This window comes from Acanthochromis polyacanthus, chromosome 3 (genome assembly GCF_021347895.1).
Source record: "Acanthochromis polyacanthus isolate Apoly-LR-REF ecotype Palm Island chromosome 3, KAUST_Apoly_ChrSc, whole genome shotgun sequence".
Taxonomy (NCBI): Eukaryota; Metazoa; Chordata; class Actinopteri; family Pomacentridae; genus Acanthochromis; species Acanthochromis polyacanthus.
In genome coordinates, this window is record NC_067115.1 from 19887117 (window position 1) to 19900983 (window position 13867).

The 13867-nt window shown below is 38.3% G+C and overlaps 1 protein-coding gene across 1 annotated transcript in view; it reads right to left on the reverse strand.

The window, feature by feature from the left end:
- Positions 1-13867, reverse strand: part of LOC110961498 (alpha-1,6-mannosylglycoprotein 6-beta-N-acetylglucosaminyltransferase B-like) — a 163194-nt gene that overhangs the window by 113087 nt on the left and 36240 nt on the right.

Below are 13867 nucleotides of genomic sequence, written 5' to 3' on the forward strand. Positions count from 1 at the left end.
GGCGAAAACACGCGTTTGTCACTTGTGGAGCTGTGCCGTCAGGCTCTGAAATGAGTTTGCCTGTCAAAAATTCCGTATTAAACTCTGAGTTCTGCTTGATGATGACAATAATGATATTTGTATGAATAGTGATGAGATGGAGTCGATACAGCCCACAAACTTGTGACTGTGGAATGAGATAAGGACTTATCTCTTCTTGCTGTCTTCTTCCTACTTCCTCCTTTCGTTTCTTTTCTCATTTCCTCATTTCCCCATGTTTCTCGTGTCCTCCACACTTCTCTTCAATTCTATTTTATCCCTTTTTGCTCCAGGTTACTTTTTAAACTAAAATCTCTCATGACTCTGTCCATTTGCTGCCACTATAATACAGACGAGGGAGGAGAGGGCTGATAAAAAAATAATCAGATAAGGATGATTGGAGCTGCTTTCAATTATTACTGTGCTTATAGTTGTGAGCCTAATGAGCAGCAGCAACTTCTTTATGGACTTATTATGCTCTGGGTTTTGCCTTCCGAGCTACATGTCGACAACTACTACACATTCTCTGCATGTCTCCTTGTCCACGTAAAGCAGTAAAAACATGTTTTGCCACTCCAAAGGAAACTGTCAAAAAAATTGCAAAATATATACATTAGGTATCAACATATTGAAAAAATAAGCAGTTTTTCTCTGAATAGAACTACTGTGGGTGTGTCCACTGAAGGTGCAAATTGACAGCTTTAACAAAAGTTTAAATAAAGCAAACTGATTAGAGGTGGAAAACCAAACACATGCTACAGATGTGGAACATTTTCTTCCCTTTGCAGCTGCAGACTGAGCTACCTGTTACAATAAATGAAGGACAACTTTGATGGGAACGTACCAGACACCAGATACTAGCAGGACAAAACAAAGAATGTCTCTGATAAAAAAAAGAAAAATAATAAAAATTACTGGTGTAAAATGATCTTGACAGGTGCAGGTGTTGGTGGTCATTTTCAACTTTTGGAGACATCCATTAAAGATGCATTTGCCTCACTAGCTTGCTAATTGTATGTTTCAGAAGGTCTAGGAACTAGCGATTGAGCAGGAGAACAGCTTATGCTAATGTGCTCTAGTTTTTATGGCATTAAAGGGGCAGACGTCATGTCAAGAACATGGAACATCATCGAGACGTGAGCCAAAACATCAAACTCCATAATTCAGCATTTGACATCATAACAAGTCATGCTTTTTTCATGTTTCCAGGAATTATTTTCTCACGTGGATTATGTATTTAAAACCACGACGAGTTCTTAAAAATATGTTTGCACACTTGATGCTCTCAAAGAAGCCAAAGAAAAGACAGTTAAACAGCATGTTCTCTTCATTAAAAGATTCAAATACATCAGGTCCTTGGTTTACGACGTCCTCGACTTATGCTATTTTGTGGTTGCGTCGCCATCTCCCATGAATTTATGAAAACAGTCTTGTTCCATCATGCCGGCGTACGGCATTTGCGATGTTCAAAGAAATTTTGCGTGGGAACTCGTTGGCAAGCGGAGCAGACGGATACGTCGTCACACGAAGCTATAGGAGGAAGTTTGCATTTTCCAGTTGTACGCCATATTGGATTGTGCTATGTTGCTTTCTTTCTTTTGTTTTTTTATTTTTTGCCTTTCATTATGCCTCCCACATATAAGTTGGTAGCAATATTGTAAGGTATGGAACTGTTCTCTATTTTTAAACTTAATTTTCATTTTTACTGTGCACTGGCTTTATGTCCTAGATTACGGTTTTACCCCTGTGTTAGCGTAGGTGAATGACATAGGCAATTATGTACAATATGTGAGTTCCGATTTACAGTGAAAATTGCAATATGTCGTGCTATAATAATGTAATTCTGACTTAAGTCAAGGACCCCCTGTTTTCCAAAATCAAAATATGTAAGGTTTCTATTCAGGCAAAAAAAAAAAAAAAAAAAAAAAGCATGATTTGGTCACTGCTTTCTCCTCTTTTTTCTTTATCTGCTTTTATTAATTGTGAAAGTACTATATATGTCCTCGATATCAGCTGACATTGTAGATATCCTGTACTTTATTATAGATTAATTTGATCATATTTTAGCATGCATCCCTGCTTTTTGATGAGCTCCTGATCAGCTCATCGATGTTACCTGTTGCCTCTTTAAATTCCATAATCATTTATCAAATGTAGCTGTTGTCCATTAAATCAAAACAAATGTTTCACAGATATTTTGCATCATCCTCATCATCACCATGAGTCCAAAAAGCCTGATCCCAACCACTCTGTAGGGGTTCAGGCTTGACAGTAGCTTAACACTGATGTTAATTACAGATAGGAGCAAATTCACCTGTATGATAAAGCAAAGTAATTCTACAATGTTGTCAGTCTTTGTGAAGTACAATTTATCAGTCAGTCATTATTTATAATTTAATCACTCTCAGTGTTTAGGGCCACATTTGAGTTGTTTGACTTGTGAATGACAGCTGTAATTTGTTTCTGTTTAATGTATTCTCCTTTTGCATTGTATGTTTTCTTTTTGTCTCTGTTACATCTTTAAATCTCCCAAATTCTCATCCTCAGTCCTTACCCTCCATATTTTTTCCTGTGACAGAGCATCTCCCTTCTGTCTAACAGTCTCCTCCCAGGCCTTTTATGTTCTAAGAGGAAAACACCACGTAGATGTCCACTCTACCTGCAGGGTGGCACCATATTATTATATTCACCCATCCCGAGTGTTTGTGTGCATGTGTGCACAGAAGCCCGAGGGGTAGAAGTGATAATACAAGGCACACAGCGTCCATTATTGCTGTATGAAACCTTTTGACACATGGGGGGCAACACATGCTGGCTTCATGTCGGGCTTTTATATGACCTCAACACACACACCACACACACACACACACCCACATACACGTGTGACAAGCCAAGAGGGGACTGTCGTAGAAAACTGGTAACAGTGGCCCAGTGTTTCGAGATATTTTGTTGAAACAAAAATCATTTATAAAATTTTCTTTAAGGTCTTTCTTCAGAATATAACTTCAAACATGCATTTTTTAATTTTTTTAAAAAACTGCCAAGAGGGGCCCATCAGCCATGCCTGACATCTACATATCAAAGAGTGGCCCTCCATAGCCTTCCGTGGAGCTGTAGTGTTAACACAACAGTTCAGCCTGACTGACACCTACACATCAAAGAGTGGCCCTCCATTGCAGGCTCTGGAGGGCCCCTCTTTATATGTAGATGTCGGTCAGGGCTGCAATGGAACTGTCTGTGCAATACACAAATTGATTGGTAGTAAGTCTACGTGTAACTTTAAAGTTTTAAATGTTTAAAAACCTCACCAAATATTGTGAAAGTCATTTGGTCTAAATAGTTTTTCTTCTAAATCCTTGATTTGTGTTGCTTAGTTACATGCACTGTGACATCACAAACATTACTGAATTTTTATATTGTCCCACTCCATTGACATATATTCAGAATATGGTTGAAATCTTTGTAAGTAATATTTTTTAATGTTTGAAACACTTCCTGACAACAAGCATGTCTTTATCATTTTATCTTAGGGGCGGTCACATTTTGCTGGGCTACTATGAAATTACTATGAAATGAGATAAGTGTGAATTTCAAACTGGACCTTTGTATTGCCTCTGTATTACTTCACTCTTGAAGGCAAAACCTTTAATTTGAGGCTCTGATTTAAAAACTTCTGCAACTACAGTTTATTGTGGCCTAATGAGCATCTTTATGGCATCCATTTTAGAGTAAATAATTCTTACGACAATGTCACAAAAAAGTTGTGAATTATTTTTTCTCTAATCAGGACTATTGTAATACTAAAATGATCTTCTATTTATGTATACACACTGGGGTGTTAATGTCGCTCTGTGCTATCTAAAAGGGCCCTCGTGTCGTTATAGACTATCTAAAGAGGACCCCTATCATTCTGTACCACCAAAGTGTGGACCTTATTCTCTGTCAGCCATAAAAACAATCATTTTTGTGAATAAAATTCTACTTTAATTGAAAATAGATTAATTGAGGCAACTATGATATTATTTAGCATTACACTCACCTTCCTGCATTAATTAATATTTTTGAAAATAATTTTCAAGTGTTACATCTTCCTGTAGATTGTGTTCAAAACAAAGTGAATGAGGCTTATTTTATTTCCTGAGGCTTAATTAATTTTCCATTTTAGAGTAAATAATTATTACAACAATGTCACAAAAAAGTTGTAAATGATTCTTTCTCTAATCAGGACTATTGTAAATACTAAAATGATCTTCTATCTATGCATACACACTGGGGTGTTAATGTCGCTCTGTGCTATCTAAAAGGGCCCTCGTGTCGTTATAGACTATCTAAAAGAGGACCCCCATCATTCTGTACCACCAAAGTGTGGACCTTATTCTCTGTCAGCCATAAAATCATTCATTTTTTGTGAATAAATTTCCACTTTAATTGAAAATAGATTAACTAATGATATTATTTAGCATTACACTCACCTTCCTGCAGTAAGTAATATTTATGAAAATAATTTTCAAGTATTACATCTACCTGTAGATTGTGTTCAAAACAAACTGAATGAGGTTTATTTCATTTAAAGTGTTGGTGTCAACATAAAATCACTCAAAGACAGCTATTATCATATATGTCTATATCTGTAGATGTGCCAGTTCAAAGTCCAACTGTCATATATCTACATCTAGGGTCATCATCTGTGTAGGAGCAGATGCTGGCCCACATATTAACTTTCTAATGCCCAAGAGTTTATATTGCATCATGTCACCAAGCAGAATTGCTGAATAAAATCTTTTACAAATATAGATACTGCTAACTGCTCTGAAAATCTAAATGGGCACAGTCAAAGGTAAATGTTCTCTTAAATTATGTAGCTTTGGTTCCAGTTGTTTTCAGTTCTTACATCTTTAGGAGATCCTAATGTATTTTGTTAATGCTCTCACTTGGACAGATAATCATTGGCTAATTTTATTCAAAAGCCTTGTTGATAACCATGCTGGTTCTACTCCCCTAAAAGTATTTCTAAAAACTGCTGCTGTAAATTGACAACAATCCATCTAACACAGCAGCCGAATGGCAGGTTCCAGCTTTGTGTTCAGCTATGGTTAGAGTTTAAGGATCAGAATCGTAAAACAGAAATGGTACAATAGCAGTTTTATATTATTACACTGAAATCACATTCATTATGTATTTTACATAGGGCTTCATTTTGCTCATGGATTTTTGGAATCATCAATTCTGGAATGTGTATGTTGCTCCATGCTATCCAAGAGGGAACCTGTGTCATGTGCCTGTGATGAAAATGTAGGCTAAATGTAGTAGGTTGGGAGGCCACAATTTCTTGTTTTCTTATTTTTTTTGTTGCCTTGATTGTTTTTAATTTAATGCTGTTGTTGGACAACAGCTTCTCTACAAAGCTCGATTCCTTTTCTGTCACAGCTCTGTTGTGTGTTGTCCAGTCCTTTTACATTTGCTGGGCAAACTGAGCAGATGTGTGTGTGTAGATTCTCGTTCAGTCAAACCCCTGTATTGCTAGTCCACTTCACATCAATTGAACTCTTTGTGTGTCTACGTCTGGTCTGGGTCCACATTCACATTTCATGGGCGGGTGGATCAAACAGGCTGCTCTGACATGGGATTATCAAACGAGCAGCTATTAACACCATGGGTGAAGTCAATGAGAGGAAATGGGCAGCTTTAACTACAAATCCACATCCCTGTCTGTAAACAGTGGTATTTTTCCTCAAGCTGACATCAGCCACAATGCCAATGGCTATTATGCAATAGACAACCACTTGTCCACTCTGAGACATGGTAATGTGGCTTTACATATAATAATCCCAAGCAAGTCTCACATATGCAACTGCATATGTGCAACCAAAATAGTTGCATGTGTAACTATTTTTCAAGAGTGATTTAGCAGATTATCCTAAAATAAATAAATAAATGTGGACAGAGACAGGTTTGACTCTGACACAGGTGATGATCAGAATGTAGGGGCAGCTAGGGAAAGATGATTGAGTCAGTTAAACAGAAAAAAGTAGAAAACTATGTTCAGTTGTGAGGACTGGTGGAGAACAAATGCATGAAAGTACTATGAAATGAGACAAGTGTGAATTTCAAACTGGACCTTTGTATTGCCTCTGTATTACTTCACTCTTGAAGGCAAAACCTTTAATTTGAGGCTCTGATTTAAAAACTTCTGCAACTACAGTTTATTGTGGTCTAATGAACATCTTTTTAGCATTCATTTCTGAGTAAATAATTCTTACAGTCATGTCACAAAAAAGTTGGAAATGATTCTTTCTCTAATTGGGACTATTGTAAATACTAAAATGATCTATCTATGTATACACACTGGGGTGTTAATGTCGCTCTGTGCTATTTAAAAGGGCTCTTGTGTCGTTATAGACTATCTAAAAGAGGACCCCTATCAATCTGTACCACCAAAGTGTGGACCTTATTTTCTGTCAGCCATAAAAACAATCATTTTTTTCAATGAGTTTCCACTGTTATTGAAAATAGACTAATTGAGGCAACTATGACATTATTTAGCATTACACTCACCTTTCTGCAGTAAGTAAGATTTTTAAAAAATAATTTTTAAGTATTACATCTACTTGTAGATTGTTTTCAAAACAAACTGAATGAGGTTTATTTCATTTGAAGTGTTAAGCAGAAAAAAGTAGAAAACTACATTCAATCACGATGACTGGTGCAGAACAAATGCTGACAGTGACGCTACTATTGACAGCAATGACAGTTTTGGGAGGTGGTGACCAAATCCTGTGCTGATGTGACTGAGATATTTGGCTGTACCAGTGCTACTATTCAGAAGCATACTTTGGAGCTCTGATCCCAGATGTGTGCACCTGAACATTCCTATATTATGCTTGCTTCTCTTCATCGGGAATGGTGAATTAGTGCATACAGACCGGATCTCGAGACATGAAGAGTGAAAGATCAATTGATGTAAACTAGGAATGGAATGACAATGACATTGTTGACAGAGAATCTGTACACGCGTACAATTCATCCAGCAGATTTACAAGCAGTGAAGAAAAAAGAAACTTGCAAACTAAATTAAGACAGAAAAGAATTCATTATTTCAAATGAGTTGTTGTCCACCAAGTATTTAATGCTTTTTTTTCTTTTGTAATGACATTTGCTATGTGTGTCTGCTAAAGGTAACAAATCATTTTTTAAGAAGCAAAAACCCACAGAAATTCCCTATATTTAACTAATGACGTAAATAGAGATTGCATTGTTTGCTTCACAGATCAAAACCTCATGCTTTTCTTTACAATTCCGTACTGGTGGGTCCTGGTGGTTGTAAAAATATGAACGTGAGGATTTCTTTTCCGAGAGTGGTGGGATTTTGATACTAATGTTCATAATGTGGTAACAGACATTGTGGAATAAGTCAAAATGTCACCTGTTTTTTAATGCCTTTTTTGATTACAACTCCAGCTCTATACTAACATGCTTGTTTGTTTATTTGTTTATTTGATAGGGACAGAACAACAAACATTGTTACATTAACCGATGTCATGTTCATAGGTCAATAGCTGACAGCTAATTCGCAGACCTGGTCCCTGCTTGTGTGGACAGACGTAAAAGTGATGTTCTTGAAGGCTACTGCCCAACCCCCACACACAATTTACATTTCTATGTTCAGGCGCTACGAATGTGCTTGTGTGGACAGAGCTAAAGGTGATGTTTCTTGAAGGCTACTGCCCAACCCCCACGCACAATTTATACTCTGCCATGGCCAAAGACACAACCAGGTTTCTGCTGTAGCACAGATCAACAGGCTGACTTACGTTCAGACCAATTTCCCTTGTAGTTATGCATGAATAAATTCTATGAGTTTCAAAGGTTTTATTCACTTTGCAAATTGTGATGATCCAAGTATTCACAAAAAACTGAACCATTCAAGTCAAATAAATAAATCATTCTAGTTTCACTCAACAAATGTGCCAGAACTTTCACATTTCAGTACAACCTCTTGTGTGTTGTTGTTTTGTTTGTTTTTAAACCTAGAAGTATGAGTGTACTTCAAACACTTTCAAGTAGATTTTTCCTGTTTCTGAATATGCTGAGCCTGTCTTTTTCATTATAGCATGAACTATCATTTGTTTCCTTTAACAGCAGTTTAGAATTACATCAGCCCATTCCCAGTAAAAAATTACTCTGCCTCTGCAGGAGTTTTTAACTTCCAAAGGCATGGAAGGCCTCATGAAAATCATCAGCTAAAACACACCTTGGCCCGTACTTCAGAATCTGTTGCTGAGACATAGCTTACCGTAAGGCTCAGGTTAAACAAGCCAGATTCAGACTTCTCATCTCTTCTAGATAAATCTCTTTACAAGACACAGCAATGACAAAAATTCCCTACAAATGGTCCCATCATTCTTTAACTCACAAATTAAGTGCGGGTGTTTTTTGGTTTTAGTTTTATTCCTATTTTCTGCAGAAATGCAGAGCAAAAACAAAGTGGATCAATATTTGTTGGACAACAACTTCTCTACAAAGCTAGATTCCTTTTCTGTCACAGCTCTGTTGTGTGTTGTCCAGTCCTTTTACATCTGCTGGGCAAACTGAGCAGTTCACATCAACTGAAACCCTGTAACCCTTCATGTGTCTACGTCTGGTCTTGCTGCTCTGATTCACCATTCATGTCAGGGTGGTTAACGATCTTTTTCCAAAGACCCAGTCACTGTTCCGATCATTGGGCAGGGTTTTATATCGATACCGGTCTCCTCACAGAAGTTTTTACTTGTCTTTTCTGTTTTTGGGAGCGACAGCTTTAGAGGACCAAAAGCATTTCCATGTGTTTTTCCTTCATTGGAGATTCATCTACCTGAATATTTATTTTATTTGTGCACCTTTCAATCAATATATAAAGATATAATAGTTTTATAGGTAAGTATATTGAAGAGGTACTGTGCAAGAAGGACATTTAACCTACCATCCTTCAAGTTTTTTTCTTCCTTCAAGCAAAGAAAAGGTAAGGTAATTTGCAGCACTTTAATTTAATATTCTAAAACCTCAATGTATAAATGCTAACAATTTAAAAATGACTTTTTTGTCCACTTACCATATAAACATGTGGCACTGCCATGGTACTACTTTAATATTTATGTCTAAATGTGTAGGTAGCATTAATATTCTGATAGAACTCACAACAAAAAAACTGAGAAGTTTACTATTATGAAAATGCAGATACTGTAATTCTTCTGCCTCATAGTTAATGTTACACCTTTTATCTAAATATTTACAGTGACAAGGTTTCAAAGTATTGTTGATAGTGTAACTACTGAGCTATTTTCTGTTGGACATGCCTGGTATGCAGCAACACATGAGCATTTCTGAAACTTATATCACACTATTAATGCATATTTATTTGTTTCCTGTTAATCAGGTTAGGGAGTTATTGCCGCTAACAAAATTACAAAATCTGAAATGATGACCATGTCTAATAGGTTTTTTTTCTGCATTTTCAAGGAATCCCGTTGAATGAGTTCATTCGAAAACCTTGCCTCTAACCCTGGCGTTACGGACGTTGGAGAACCTGTTTTTAACACCACAAAAAGATTGCAAATGGATGCAATGCTGCTGAAATTTTCCCAGGATTCTTCCTGAGCAACAAAGTTGCAGTCAAAAGAGTTGCAAAGCATATTTCTCAAAATTAGATTAAAATGGCACATGTCCTATGTTCAGAAACATTCAAAACAGAACATCTTTTACAACCAATTGCAGTGTTGGAAGATAATTACTTTGCTTATTTTGTCTCCCCTCTCTGCAAATACAGTCTGGCGGAGGTAATTGAAAACAAGAACTTTCCTGACAGAGAAAGTTTGACTGAGGCTCAAAGACTGTGGATCTGCCAGGAGCTACTGCAAGGACTACAAGAACTCCATTCACGCGGGATTTTGCACAGAGACCTGAAGCCCGAAAACATTTTTTTGGTAAAAAAAAGAATAAATCGTTTAGCCATAGCCATAAACTATCTGGTAGAATGTATTTATTATCCAATTTTTCATTATACATCATAGAAAAGACGTTATTTTGTGGATATTGTATTAAGAGGTACATGTCTAAGGATCATTTTCAATATTTTACAGATATCAGCAACAAATTGTTTATCGCAGATTTTGGAGCAAGCAGGAAACTGGATTTGGCACAATCAGCTTTGCAGTCTCAAATGGCTGGATCTTTGTCTTGGTCAAGTTATGAAGATGTTTGAGGCATGCAATACAAATACAAGAAAGAGTCAGATATCCAGGTAAGTACAGGATGGTAATGTCGCTTTAATGGCCATGATGACTGCTATGAGTTTACATGTCTTTAAAATATGTGAAATGTGGAGCTGAAAATGAATAAACTAGTTCTGCTGTATGGTGAATTGTATCACATGTCAGTATTCAAATCAGTTTACATAAACTCAACTGTATATTATAATATTTTAATCATTGTAATGTTTATATATACATACTCAAAAAAATATAAACGCAACACTTTTGTTTTTGCTCCCATTTTTTATGAGATGAACTCAAAGATCTAAAACTTTTTCCACAAACACAATATCATCATTTCTCTCAAATATTGTTCACAAATCTGTCTAAGTCTGTGATAGTGAGCACTTCTCCTTTGCTGAGATAATCCATCCCACCTCACAGGTGTGCCATATCAAGATGCTGATTAGACACCATGATTAGTGCACAGGTGTGCCTTAGACTGCCCACAATAAAAGGCCACTCTGAAAGGTGCAGTTTTATCACACAGCACAATGCCACAGATGTGGCAAGATTTGAGGGAGCGTGCAATTGGCATGCTGACAGCAGGAATGTCAACCAGAGCTTTTGCTCGTGTGTTGAATGTTCATTTCTCTACCATAAGCTGTCTCCAAAGGCGTTTCAGAGAATTTGGCAGTACATCCAACCAGCCTCACAACCGCAGACCACGTGTAACCACACCAGCCCAGGACCTCCACATCCAGCATGTTCACTTCCAAGATGGTCTGAGACCAGTCACTCGGACAGCTGCTGAAACAATCGGTTTGCATAACCAAAGAATTTGTGCACAAACTGTCAGAAACCGTCTCAGGGAAGCTCATCTGCAAGCTCGTCATCCTCATCGGGGTCTCCACCTGACTCCAGTTCGTCGTCGTAACCGACTTGAGTGGGCAAATGCTCACATTCGATGGCGTCTGGCACATTGGAGAGGTGTTCTCTTCACGGATGAATCCCGGTTTACACTGTTCAGGGCAGATGGCAGACAGCGTGTGTGGTGTCGTGTGGGTGAGCGGTTTTCTGATGTCAGTGTTGTGGATGGAGTGGCCCATGGTGGCGGTGGGGTTATGGTATGGGCAGGCATCTGATATGGACCAAGAACACAGGTGCATTTTATTGATGGCATTTTGAATGCACAGAGACACCGTGACGAGATCCTGAGGCCAATTTTTGTGGGGGAAATTGCGGGGAAATTGCGGAAAGTTGCAAAGTATGCGAATAGTTGTGAAATATGCAAAAAGATGCGAAATATAAGAACTGGGGAAAAAAAGGTGATGCTTCTCCTACATCCTGTTAATAGGCTACCACTAAGTTGTTGTTTGAGTCCTTTGTGTTCAGCAAACCTTTTGCTGTGCTTCGTCGTGGAGAAGTGCTGCAACATGGTTGATTTTCTTTGGTGCTCCAGAACGATGTTGCACGGGGTGCAAAAAAGTTTCCCCCTACTTTCGTGCAGTAAATCTGGGTCCTGTTTTGGCTGGTCTTTGGCTGAAATATTCGTAGGTAAATGTGATCTTTGAGCATTCGCCATTCTTGTTTTTCGTCTCTGAGCACCGCGCTCCGCATCAGCTCGTGCTTCTAGTGTGTGTGTCAGTGTTGCCAACTCCTCAGTATGAAAAGTAGGTGTTGGCTGTCCTAAAAGTTGCTAGAAGTTGCTAAATAATGCCATCGCCTAATTTGCATATTTCCCAGTTTGCATGTAATTGTAATCAGTGTTGTAGGAGAGAGGAATAACGTTGTGGAAGAGACCAAAAAGTGAGTATAAAACACCCAAAATATGTTTTTGTACTAGAGGCTAAATGTTGTGGTTTATTTTAGTATGGCAGTGAAGAAACATTTTCATTTATATCTCGCTCCGTAAGTCTGGATGGGAGCTGTAGTGACTTTGTGCATGCGCAATTCACCTGCCGTCTGGCCACGGAGTTACTGGACTGACAGCCTGTGCTTTCGGAGGGGAAGAAGCTCTCACAGCAGCACCTGCTGCTCGTTAACAACAGTAACTGCAAAATTATCCGAGTTTTCCTGTCAGAGTCTCCAAAACGGCAGAAAAAAAAAAATCGCTAGATTTGATGCTAGTCGCTTTTGACCAAAAAAAGTCGCTAGGACACTTTGGAAAGTCACTAGATTTAGTGAGAAAGTCACTAAGTTGGCAACACTGGTGTGTGTGAATGCGCGAATTGATGACGTCAGGCCGGGCGTCACATAAAAACTCACTCATAACTCCATTTATATTGGTTATAGTTTTCTCATTTTATGCGGAAATTGTGATATCAAGCGGGGCCCGCATATTTCTCTTTTTTTCGTGGAAATGTGAGATTCTTGGGGGAATTATGCGCTGTTTTGCAGGGATTATACGGCCTTTTGGGAAATAATTGACCCCCGCATCATATACAGTGCCTTGTGAAAGTATTCAGCCCCCTTGAACTTTTCAACCTTTCGCCACATTTCAGGCTTCAAACATAAAGATATAAAATTTTAATTTTTTGTCAAGAATCAACAACAATTGGGACACAATCGTGAAGTGGAATGAAATTTATTGGATATTTTATACTTTTTTAACAAATAAAAAACTGAAAAGTGGGGTGTGCAATATTATTCGGCCCCTTTACTTTCAGTGCAGCAAACTCACTCCAGAAGTTCCGTGAGGATCTCTGAATGATCCAGTGTTGTCCTAAATGACTGGTGATGATTAATAGAATCCACCTGTGTGTAATCAAGTCTCCGTATAAATGCACCTGCTCTGTGATAGTCTCAGGGTTCTGTTTAAAGTGCAGAGAGCATCATGAAGACCAAGGAACACACCAGGCAGGTCCGAGATACTGTTGCAGAGAAGTTTAAAGCCGTATTTTGATACAAAAAGATTTCCCAAGCTTTAAACATCTCAAGGAGCACTGTGCAAGCAATCATATTGAAATGGAAGGAGTATCAGACCACTGCAAATCTACCAAGACCCGGCCGTCCCTCTAAACTTTCACCTCCAACAAGGAGAAGACTGATCAGAGATGCAGCCAAGAGGCCCATGATCACTCTGGATGAACTGCAGAGATCTACAGCTGAGGTGGGAGAGTCTGTCCATAGGACAACAATCAGTCGTACACTGCACAAATCTGGCCTTTATGGAAGAGTGGCAAGAAGAAAGCCATTTCTCAAAGATATCCATAAAAAGTCTCGTTTGAAGTTTGCCACAAGCCACCTGGGAGACACACCAAACATGTGGAAGAAGGTGCTCTGGTCAGATGAAACCAAAATGGAACTTTTTGGCCACAATGCAAAACGATATGTTTGGCGTAAAAGCAACACAGCTCATCACCCTGAACACACCATCCCCACTGTCAAACATGGTGGTGGCAGCCTCATGGTTTGGGCCTGCTTTTCTTCAGCAGGGACAGGGAAGATGGCTAAAATTGATGGGAAGATGAATGGAGCCAAATACAGGAGCATTCTGGAAGAAAACCTGTTGGAGTCTGCAAAAGACCTGAGACTGGGACGGAGATTTATCTTCCAACAGGACAATGATCCAAAACATAAAGCCAAATCTACAATGGAATGGTTCACAAATAAACGTATCC